This window comes from Bos grunniens, chromosome 13 (assembly GCF_055505025.1).
Source record: "Bos grunniens cultivar Pamir isolate PY7600 chromosome 13, Bosgru_T2T1.0, whole genome shotgun sequence".
Taxonomy (NCBI): Eukaryota; Metazoa; Chordata; class Mammalia; order Artiodactyla; family Bovidae; genus Bos; species Bos grunniens.
The window spans coordinates 13360270-13372395 of NC_141177.1; the positions used below are offsets into that span (position 1 = coordinate 13360270).

The following is a 12126-nucleotide window of genomic DNA, read 5'->3' on the forward strand; positions in this document are numbered from 1 at the left end:
CAGTCTTGAGTTAAAAGAGAGAAATGTGCACAGGTGAGGTTGACAGGTGGGACGGGGGCTGCTTTCTGTATTTTCAAATTGATGAAATCTCTGGGTCTGCCAAGAAGTTGAAGAATTGGTCCAAAAAAGAGAGTTGGGGCCACAGGCTGAAAACCATAGGAATGCTGGGGTTTCAAAGACACTAAAAATATCCTCTCTCTGGGGGTGCAGTAAGGCTCTTCTAAATCATTACAGCTACCTCTGACAAAGTCAACCGTGTTCATCTTGAATGTATCAGACAAACGGCTCTTGGAATCACTGGGACTCAGATCATTCCTACTTTAAATAAGGTGAAATAAGCTTCTACAGTCAGAATCCAACCTTGTTTTGTTTATTTTTGTGGGTGCTAAGGAAACACCTATGAGGGAAGCAAACAGGGGGTAAAGTGGTGAGGTGACTTGCATCTGGGAGGTGGCAGTAATGGGATGGTATACAGAGTAATCAGCCTGACAGGGCCAACTCCCCATTCCTCTCTGCCTCCGTCTCTTTTGTTCATAGCACTTAGCCCTACCTCTCCCCTTGTATTTACTTACTGTCTTTCTTTCTCCTTAGCATGTCCATCGCACCAGAGCAAGGCCATTGTCTTACTAACCCCTGTATCTCCAGTCTCAGATCAATGCCTGGCATTTAGTGGGCATTCAAAAATTAACTACTAACGAATGAACGGAAGAATATTAAGACAATTAGTTGAATCCCTGCCATGTGCTGGGCCCTGTCCTTGAGGATGCTACAAGGATAGTGAGGGAGACAGGGCAGAACATAAAACTACCAAAGCTCGACCCCTGATTTTAGAGAGGTATATACCCAAGGTGTTGCAAGATTCCCCCAAAGCGGAAACCTCCCGGGGTGTGCGGGGCGGGCGCGGGGAGGGGGGGGATCGTCCTTGGGAAGAAGCCCGTGTGCCAGGAGTGCCAGGGAGCCAGGGGGACTGGCAGGGATGTGGCTGGAGACAGAGCTACTCTTCGCCTGGATCCTCGGCATCTTTTCCCGACCTACGGAACCTCGGCCCCAGAGCAATCTATCTGTCGCGCGGGACCCCAGTCACATCTTCTCCCGGGCCCGGAGATGCCAGCCCCGGGTGTTCCAGTTGTCCAGCCCAATACCTAAGAGACCTCCACCTGCTGGAGGAACCCCCTCCCCGCCCCGCCGGAGCGCGCTCCAGGTCCCCGCCCCCTGCCTGCCTTCTGCGGCGGGCAGGACCCCGCCCCGCCCTCTCGGGCCGCAGGACCCCGGCCCCGCCCCGCCCCCGTAGCCCCGCCGCTCCGTCCCGGGGGGCGGGGCCGCGCGCCGCGGCGTCTCCGAGGCGGGGGGCGCGAGGCAGGGGGCGGGGCGGCCCCCGGCGCTGGCCAATCAGCGCCGCTATCACATCCATGCAAATACGAGCACAATGGAGCGAGCCCATCACTCGCCCCTGCAAGCAAGCTTGAAATGGGCTTCTGCCTGAGCGGCAGCCGGGCTGACCAATGACGCTGTATTTTGGGCCGGCGAAGCCCAATGGCATGGCAGGGAAGGCGGGCCCGATCCGGGTTAGGGTGTCCTTGCAGGGTGTCTGAGCTAAACTTCACCAAATAATAGCTGTTTGTATTTTGGCTGCTGCAGGAGCCATTTTAGGTAAGTTCTTCTCTTAAACTTTTTATTTTCCTCCCCGGCGTCGGCGGGCCAGCCTTTTCCGCGGGCTCCCGGCCCCGCCCCGCCGGCCGGGCTGGGGTGCCCCTATGAATGAAGCCAGGATGAGGGGCTGCGGCGGCACCGCCGAGGCCCGGCCCGGGTCCGAGCTGGGGCCGGCGGCGGGCGGCCTGGCGGAGGGCAGGCGGCGGCCTGAGGCCTGAGGCTAGGGGCCGGCCTCCGCATGCGCTCCGCTCCGGGCTCGCGCTCAGGCCGCGCTCCGGCCGGGTGGCCGTCCTTGGGAGTGCGCCGCTGCGGGCCGCGCGGAGGGGCGGGGGTCCGGGCAGACCCCCGGCCGCGGGCCAGGCGGGCGGAGGCGGGGCGTGCGAAGGGCTCCCCCATTTCCCCCGCCCCCCGCCTCCTCGGAACCCGGCCGAGGAGGGACCCCGGTCGTGCCGCGGCGGGGCAGGGGTGACCGCTATTCTCCCCCCGCCGCCCCCGCGGAGAAGTTGCTCTATTGGCGTCCTGCGTCTGTTTGCAGGGGTGGAGGAGGGTGGGCTGGTGCCAGGCTGCTGCTCCGGGAGGGGGCGGGGGCCCCCGGCGCGTCCCCGGAGCGCGCACCCCCTCCGCCCCCTTCTTACGCACTAGCGCGCACTCGCCCCGAGAATTGGAACCCTGGAGGTGTCCAGCAACCCCGCAGCCAAGTTTTGTGCATTATTAGATTGCATGTTGGAGCGTAAAGGAAAAAAAAAAAGGAATCTCTCCCTTTCAGGGTATTTCTTTCCTTGGCTGTTGAGAAGTAACGGAGTCTGTTGCTCCCAAATTTCCAGGGACGTGCCTGTCAGATGTGCAAAGGGTTGGCAGCTACTTGGTTTTTAAAAAGACGCTATTAGGAAATCCCCTCACTAGTGAGATAATTGAAATTTGAGTTTGTTTGCAGCTTCAGTTTTATTTGATCCGATTAAAAATGCATAAGCAGACACTTATATTTGTGTACGGAAAGTGTTCCTAGTTCCAGTTATGACTGCTGTGACTGTGGTTTCGGTAGCGTGTGATCTAATAAGGCACTGTAATTCGATTTTGAACCTGTAGGCCCGTGTTCTCCAAATGAGGGTTTATGGACCATTAGTAGTCTGGCCAAGGTTGCTAGCGAATCCCTAACATCTCCAGGCATCTCTGGAGCTGTGTATGCGCCTTATTTCCCACCCCCTCTACACTGCTCCTTTCTGGTGTGGCAGATCCATGAACAGAGAAGATACCCATTTAAACATTTTTATAGTTTTTAGAGTGTCTGCAGTATTGCCTGAAATTCGATTTTTGTTTCTCAAATGGCTTATAGGAATACCATCCCAGTAGGTTCCAAATTTAGATGTACTTTGAGGGGATACGCTTGGGACCCGTACAAAAGTCCAGACAGGGACTACTGCTGTGTTCCCGAGACTAATTATGAACTGTCTTTCTTACTGGGGATTTGTCCCCATCAGCTGCATAGCACAGGAGAATTTGCTGGTATTCCAAATGGGAAGATCAGGCTGGCAACCTCAAGGAGATAGTTTTTCTAAACTTTGTGGCTCTCTGGGAATAGAGAGAAGGTTTGAGATCCATGTGTGATAAAAATGATTAGGCGTGAACCATCAAGTGAAAGGATGTGTGCCAACCAGAACAGGTGGTTTCGTATAAGCCATGCATGCCTGTAACCAAAGGCCTGGGAAAATGTGGAGTGGTGAAATGATTAATTTTGGACTTCTTTCTGTCCCAGGGCAGAATTCCTAGATGAATTATGATGAATTATTTAAGCCTTTTTTCTTGATTAATAGACTATTAAAAACTAACCTTTACAACTTCCTCCCTCCCTTTTTTTTTTTTTTTTTTGCTAACTTAGAAATCTCCCTTACCAGATTAGGATACTGTTCTCGGCTATAGTCTGGCCTTGGGCAAAGTAAACCTAGATCTGTTGTGAAATTAGTTGTGTCTCATTGTTCTACCACAGTCTGCGTGGAGTCACATTTTTTAAAAAATTTTAATTTATTTATCTTTGGCTGCCCACTTGGTCTTCGTTGCTGTGTGTGGGCTCTCTCCAGTTGCAGCCAGTGGGGGCTCCTCTCTCGTTGCGTTTGGTGGGCTTCCTATTGCAGTGGCTTCTCCTGCTGCTGTTGTGGCGTGGGGGCCCCTCGGCATGTGGGATCTTCCCAGACCAGGGATCGAACCCATGTCCCCTGCACTGGCAGGAGGATTCTCAACCTCTGGACTACTAGGAAGTCCAAGTCACATCTTTCATACGGCAATGATTTTCTTGCTTTTTACATTTAGTTATTATTGCACTGTAAAGTCTTGGAATAGGATCACCTTTCCCACAACTTTTTAATGTTCTATGGCTTTCCCATTATTTTTATAATTTATTATCAGTATAGTCAGAAGTTCTTTGAACTCATCAGTATATTACTTCCAGACAAATCAAGTGAAACATTGAATGGCCAGTTGAAAGTGAAGTGAGAGGCCGCAAGTAACAAGTAACATTACTGCATTTCTGGAAGATCCTTTGGCAGTTCATTTTTTGTATTTATTGATTTACTTATAACTATTACAAGTACCAAAGAAAATCTGAAGCAGAATCTTATCTCTTTAGAAACCACTGTCTCATTTGTAAGTTGTTTTGCCATTATATTATAGAAAACCTATCAGGAACAGCAGGCCCTGGGGCTACCGTGTCTTGGAGCTCTCTGATTTAGAGAAGTTGCCAAGAAGTTTTCAAGTTTTCTTGAATGTATGACTTTGCCCCAAGCAGAGTTTGCGGTTACGTCTTCCTGTGTTAAGCCATGAGGGAACAGGCTTGCGACTGTAGGTGCCTTATGTTTTTCAGCTTTCACCGGAAGACTTTGTAATAACCACATGGAGTCACACATGGATTCATGTTCTGAACCCTTTTGAACAGGCTTTAGGATTTGAGGATTCTACCTGCATAAATATCGTTGGTACTATGACACAATGACAGTATCTAAATCAATTGAGAAGACTGTGTTCTCACCCTCTTCTCTCATCCTCCCCAGTATAGCAAGGTTTGAAATTTGTTTTTTAAATTGAAGTATAGTTAATTTACAGTGATGTGTTAGTTTCAGGTGTACAAGCAAAGTGACTCAGTTTTATATATATATGTATATATACTTTTACAGATTCAGTTATATATACATATATATACTTTTTCCAGATTCTTTTCTATTATAGGTTGTTATGAGATATTCAACATAGTTCCATGTGCTATACAGTAGGTCCTTGTTGTTTATTTATATATAGTAATGTGTATTTGTTAATCCCAAACTCCTAATTTATCCCTCTCCCCACAATTGTTTTATTTTTAGTAAATAGTAGTTCTCTTTATACTTCCAGCCCTCACAGAAGCTTTAGTCAGATTTAGGTGAAAAGCTACAGTGGATCCCATGCAACTGCCTGCATTTCCCCGTACCAGATTATTACTATACTGAAAACTCTGAAATACCTAAAAAACATCTAGAGCTTAGAGATCTTATTTCCTAGAGAAAAGTTTTGTTTGCCATAGACTACGACACCCTTGTGAGGGAAACAAAAAGAACTAGCATTGAATGAATGAATACCTGGTCTGGGTCCAGCACTTAGCCAGGTGCTGGGACTACAAGAGATGAGGGAAAACAAAACAAAACAAAACAAAACCTTGTTTTCTTAGCCAATCCAGGAGCTCCATGGACTACAGCTCAGAGAAATGAAGTAACTTGTTCAAGGCCATGAAGCTGGTTCAGGTTAGAGCCAGAATTTGAACACACATCATCTCCATCCAAAGCACACATATCCTTTTTTACCACTAGTATGCTCTAAAAAGATTTCTTAAAAAGCTGGAGTGTGCTGTCATGCTTTTGTGGTATGATGCTAGATTAACTAGCACACTTTGCTTGCGTTTTGTACACCCATCCCTTTTCACTTCTCCATTTCGAGAATTTGTCATTGAAAAGGCAAGTTGGAATACAGTGAGGGCTGTTCCCCCATCCCACCCGCCATAGTGCAAAAGAGGTCTTTCTAGGGCACTTGGGAGTTCAGGGTTAGCCCAGTACAGTAATAACCATGAAGTGCACAAGGGGAATGCAGCTGATTTTTCCTTGCCAAAATGTTCTTCTCTTTGGTTCATTTCATGGAGGCCTTTGATACCCTTGTGAGAAATTCTGTTATTTCCATAAAAGTCCTGAAGGTAGTAAACTGGAGTTGTTTTAAAGTATCTACCCCTTTTCCAACTTCTGAACCAAATTATTTGCATAAAATCTGGAGAAAAGCTTTTAGTTTTGCTTGTGGTACCTGGATTAGTTGGTTTTTCTAGTTTGTAATAGTGACTTTTCAATAGACCTCCATCCACTGACAATTTCAGAAGAACTTAACATACCGAATAGTGTTTGAAAATTTCAGGAAAACTGGGAAGTAGAATTTTAAGTTAACTTCAGGACGTGAATCCAGACATTTACAAAGTGACAGATGCATGTTTATTTTGTAAAAGAGTAAAGGAAGATTTCTACTTTTCTACTCCTTTATTAAGGATTCTTCTAGGGGTTTTTTTTTGTTGATCTAATTTTATGGATCAAATACAGTATTGGTAAAATTTTAATATATGTTTTGGATTTTCTTGTACACTATGTGGCCAAAGCATTTTATTTGTGGAATATCTACATTTTTAAATTCTAAGATTGTCTTTGCATAAAAGGTCAGGCTTCAGGTTAAATGAAGGTCTTGCTTCCCAGGAGGTGCAGTGGTAAAGAGTCTGCCTGTCAGTGAGGGATATGCAGGAGACAAGGTTCAGTCCCTGGGTCGGGAAGATCCCCTGGAGTAGAAAATGGCAACCCACTCCTATATTCTTTCCTGGAGAGTTCCGTGGACAGAGGAGCCTGGCGGGCTACAGTCTTCGGGGTGCCAAGACTTGGACATGACTGAGCAACTGAGCAGCCACTGTAGCATTGACCTTTGGGTCCTACCTATTTAGGTTGATGTTTTCTATCCTTGGATTCATGGACATCGAGGGAGTGTTTAGCTCATCTGTAAACTCCCCAAAATAGTATGTAAAATATCGCTTGTGTGTGCATTTTTATGGGAAGCAAATCCATTGCTTTTTATGATTCTCAAAGAGATCTGTGACTCCCCCCTTCCCTTCTCTCCCTCATCTCTTCCCACCCAGGTGCAAAAATAATATTAAGGATCATTGGTCTAGGTCATTACAAAGGAGTTATTTTGTTTGAGCAAAATCTTTTGCCTAGAGGCTGACTTCTTTGGGTGTTTTTTTGTGTAATCTCAGTTTCAGGTATTTTTTTGCGTAATCTCAGTCTGGATCAGTTGACCTGGGCTTGGGGACGCCCTTCTGCATCAGCCATCTGAGGATGGCTTCTAGGCAAGGGTTACCCCCAGAATTCTTCCCTGTCGTATAGTTGGGAACCCGTTCCATGCCTTTGCCCATCATCTGTGCAGCCTGATAGAGTGAAGTTTGCAGCAGGTGACAAGACAGTCTTGAGAGTACAGGGCCTCTTGGTCTTAGCCATCTGCCTCTGCAGATGGGACTGGAGGGGGTGGCCGCGGCAAAAGCTCCTGATGTTTTCTTGCTTTGAATTTTACTTCTTATTCATTCTGTTAGTGCTTCATTCAATATGTTAAGAGGAAAAGGATTTTCTTTCTGACGCTATAAGCAGAACAATTAGAAATAATCTCCTCTCATTTTTATATTCCCCAGACTTTTTAATGAGCTATACCTTGTAACTTTTCCATTATTGTTGTTAATTTTAAGTGGAATTTTTCTTAAAACAAGGACTAGTTGAGCATGTAACCTTATTTTATCAGAACATCGTATATGTCAAGTTCTGTTGGACCAGATGTTATTATAGGAAAAAGGGTCACGTATTACAGTTCTCAGAGCCTTATTTTACAATTTATTTAAGTAATAGTCATATAGATTGGTAAAACAAAATGATTGAGCAGTCAGAAAATTCTCAGAGTAGTCTCTAGGAAGTGGCCGAACTTGAAGTTATCCTGGAGATTTTCTCCTAGGAGTCTGTTTGTTGGGCCAGACTAGAAGTTGAGTAGAAGGAAAATCTGTTTGGTTTGATATATGGAATGAGGAAAACACCTAAGCTTTAGGTAGTTGGGGAGGGGCATAGAGCCCCATCCAGGGACTCTGTTTGACATGTTCCTTTCCTAAGGGACAGGGGTGAAGAGATGTACCTGGGCTGGTCATTTTGGGTTTGGGGAAACCATCAGCATTCTTAAGAAGTCCTTTGAAGGATTGTGTCTGGTAAGGAAGGTCCCAAATCATCAATCTTATTTAGTGAAGAAATTTTATGGAATTTAATGCAGAGACCTTAGTAATGTTCAATGGGTATCTTGGCTGATCAATTTTTGCAGTGTTAGCCGTCTAAAATCAACGTTGGGTTAGCATGAAAAAGTCAAGCCATCATCTTTGTTGACCACGTGACAGTTTTGGATCACATTATAATTGAAGACCTCTCAGGTTGTTTCTTTGAGCAAACCCCATTACCATTACCAAATTACATTACCCTTTTTAGGAGCTGGTGGAGGGTGGTTTCTGCTTCATGGAAATAACATTTTTGCCTCAAGTTGTAAAAATACATTGAAGAAATGGTAGAGGATATGAAAGAGATCGTTAATGACCAGCTCCAGAAAGATAATCATAAAAACGTAAAATCAGCTCTTCTAGATCAGGGCTACTCAAACTTAGTCTGGATCCTTGGAAATCTGTGGACTGTTTGTTACCTGTCTGCGATGAGGTAAGTTCAAAACTTGTAAGAATTGACTGCTTTTATAACATTTTTGGGGCTTCCCTGGTGGTTCAGCGGTAAAGAGTCTGCCTGCAATGCAGGAGACTCAGGTTTTATTCCTGAGTTGGGAAGATCCCCTAGAGAGGGAAATGGCAACCCACTCCAGTATTCTTGCTTGGGAAATCCCATGCACAGAGGAGGCTGGCAGGCCACAGACCATGGGGTCGTGTAAGAGTCAGACACGACTTAGTGACTAAACAACAACGGTATTTTTAAGAAAAATGATTTGTCTGTTGAATCTGATAATAGAAAATGCAAGTTTATGGTGTAGACCTTGTTTAAAATACTTTTTCCTGGTAATTAGCTTTTCTAGCATTTTATCCAAGTGTTGGTTAAAGGTGGATTAAGAAGAAGCACAAGCTGATCCTTTATTATAGAGTACTGTACTGCTTGAGACGAAGGGCACATCACGTCCTGCTGGAGCATTGTTAGAAATGCAGGTTTTTGGCCCCATCCCTGGTGGCTCAGATTGTAAAGCATCTCCCTTGCAATGCAGGTTTGATCCTTGGGTTGGAAAAATCCCCTGGGAAAGCAAATGGCTACCCACCAGTATTCTTGGGGCTTCCCTGGTGGCTCAGATGGTAAAGAATCGGTCTGCAACGCAGGAGACTTGGCTTTGAGTCTGGGTTTTGAAGATCCCCTGGAGAAGGAAATGACATCCCACTTCAGTATTCTTGCCTGGAGAATGCCATGGACAGAGGAGCCTGGAGGGCTACAGTCCATGGGGTCGCATAGAGTTGGACTCAACTGAGCGTCTAACACCTTCACTTTCAGACCCCTGAGATAAACTCCTGGGTTAGGGACCCAGTAATCTGTGTTATAATGTATTATAACATGCTGTCCTGATGATTTTGTATACCTTGAGAAATGTTGTTCTAGGTCAGCACTGTCCAGTAGAACTTTGTGCTGTGATGGAAAATGTCCTCTCTCTGTGCAGGACCTGCTAGTCACATGTGGCTTTTGAAGCTCCTAAAAGGTGGCTGGTTTGACTGAGGAACAGAATTAAAGTTTTTATTTAAAATATTAGTTAGTTTGAGTTTAAATAGCCACATATGACTGGTAGCCCTGGCATTTGACAGCACAGCTCTAGACCCTTTAACAACCTACCTGCCCCCCCACCCCCCACCAACTTTTGGGGGGAAATAGTGGATTTTTTTTCCCTCTCTTTATTTAGAAAGGAAAATACAATATGGGACAAGACTGTTCTTTAGCCTGAAATGAGACTAAACAAGTCATATAATAAAGTTTGACACTATTTTTTGCATTTATATTTACCTATTTATTTTTATCTAAAAGTTGATTTGCTGTTAAGAAAATAGTAGGATCAGAAAATAAATTTAGATCTGTGTCTTGTAAGGTTTTGTAAACAGCAAGGTAGGTTTTCATGCGAGGCCTTATGACCTTTCATGTCTTTCAGAATGACTGCTGAAGCTTTTTTCTTTCTTACAAAGATTTATTACAGGCAGGTTTTAAGTGCAATGCTTAATTCTCAATATAAAACACTGATATTGAGGGTTCTCATTACTTTAGTTAATGGAGATTTTTCCTATATAAAGTATTTCTGGTTTACCAGCTTTCTTGGAGGATGGTTTTTCAGTTTATAAAGGTATAATCTTTGTCTTTAATAATATTCACCAAACTTCCCTTGAAGGATTGAGCCTTATCTTCTGTCCTCTTTCAATATATTTAAAAGTTGATTGGTTAAAGGAAAGGATTTCTTTTACTCACTCAGGGTTTGTATATGCTTCCCTGCCTCCAGCCCCATCTATTTATACTTCAAATTTTAAATTCCTTAAAATCAAGGATAACGTTGAGGCAAAATATGTTTATTGGTTAACATCCATTGCAGAATTGGAAAGTATTTTGTGATTGACAAGGTGGAAGGAAACATGGCTATAGAGGTAAGTGAAGGGACTTCCCTGGTGGCCCAGTGGCTAAGGCTCTGTGCTCCTATTTCAAGGGGCCTGGGTTCAATCCCTGGTCAGGGACCTAGATCCCATGCGCTGCAACTAAAGATCCTGCATGCTGCAGTGAAAATCCAAAATCCCCAGTTCCATAGCTGAGAACAGGGGCAGCCAAATAACTAAGTATTTTTTTAAAAAGTAAATGAAGATTCGCAGGTAGAATTATAGCTTTTTTAAATGTTGTCTAGACATAATAAAATGGTTTTTTCTAGGGATATTGTAATTTTCTTAAATTAATTTGCCAGGTTTTAGGTTTTCAAGCAGGAGATTGTTACTCATTCAGCAGTGACTCTTGAAGCATGAGAGACAGTATGATGTTCCATACACTTTTTACACTCATAGATATTAGACTCAGAAGGCTTCTTAAAGATCGTAGGTAGGACTGCAGGCAGAGCAAAGTTGCTGATGCAGCAGTGGCCCTTGCTTTGTTTATGGCCTGAACATGAGTTTTCATTAAAAAGCAGCACTGTTTTCCCTTTAATTCTGTTGTAGGAGACAGTCTTATTCTCTCAGAGTGACTTGAGATTTATGGTAGGTTGTCTGGGCAGGGGCTTCTGTTCAGCTGCGACACAAGTTATCACTGATTGGGGGAGCTTAACATTTTGTAACATGCAGCTTTGAGCTCTTTTGTTGGACTTTCTCCAAAGGATTTCAAGTTCTTGATCCCTAGGCACATATTTGGATTACTGCTTTGGGGTCTTAAGGAGTTGGAAAACCCAGCCTGTTGGAATTGAGATCTGGTAGCTGACAGATCCCAAGCCCTGAAGTTTCAGAGGCACCGTCGCTGATTTGCAGAGCTATGACTGGAATGTTGTATGAGATGTTACTAAAACAACTGATTTCATAAGCCGTGCTGAAACACCAGACTCCTCATTCACACATGGTAGTCATACCCGTCCGTCCTCATCTGCTCTTCCTCCCACATCTCTCGCTCGCAGGGCTCTCCCTGGTGCTCTTGACTTTTCTCCCACTGCTCACTCTTGGACTAAGCTTTGTCCCTGCCATCATAGCTGTGATTATGGCAGTTATTTCTAGTTTAAAGTTTTAAGTGTTATCAAGTCTTACATAATTCAGCATCTTCACTAGATTCTTCTAAACCAAAGCTGCTTTCTGGTTTCTCAGGATTGCAGAAGAGTAGAGTTGAAAGGGACTTCAAGGCCATCTAGTCAATATTGTTATCTTATGGATGATGAAGGGGCTTCCCAGCTGGCACTAGTGGTAAGGAATCCACCTGCCGATGCAGGAGACCCAAGAGATGCAGGTTCGATCCTCAGGTAGGGAAGATCCCCGGGAGGAGGAAATGGCAACTTGCTCCAGCATTCTTGCTTGGAAAATCCCATGGACAGAGGAGCATGGCAGACTGTAGTCCACGGGGCCACAGGCTTCCCTAGTGGCTCAGACGGTGAAGCGTCCATCTGCAATGCAGGAGACCTAGGTTCGATCCCTGGTTGGGAAGACCCCCTGGAGAAGGAAATGGCAGCCCACTCCAGTATTCTTGCCTGGAAAATCCCATGGACCATGGAGCCTGGTAGGCTACCATCATGGGGTCGCAAAGAGTTGGATACGACTGAGCAACTTCACTTTCCAGCGACTGGACACGCACATGGACGATGGAACAGAGTCCCAGTCATGTCCTAGTCAAAAGATTTGTTAGGCCATAGCACTAGGTTACAGTCAAGCTAGGA

At 45.0% G+C, this 12126-nt stretch overlaps 1 protein-coding gene across 26 annotated transcripts in view; it reads left to right on the forward strand.

Moving 5' to 3' along the window:
- The first annotated feature begins 1573 nt into the window (after window positions 1–1573).
- Window positions 1574–12126, forward strand: part of CHD6 (chromodomain helicase DNA binding protein 6) — a 201175-nt gene continuing 190622 nt past the window's right edge. For all 26 annotated transcript variants that reach the window (XR_015139022.1, XM_086331791.1, XM_086331800.1 and 23 more), the window contains exon 1: window positions 1574–1650. The gene's annotated coding sequence lies outside the window, so the exon portion shown is untranslated. The remainder of the gene's footprint in view (window positions 1651–12126) is intronic.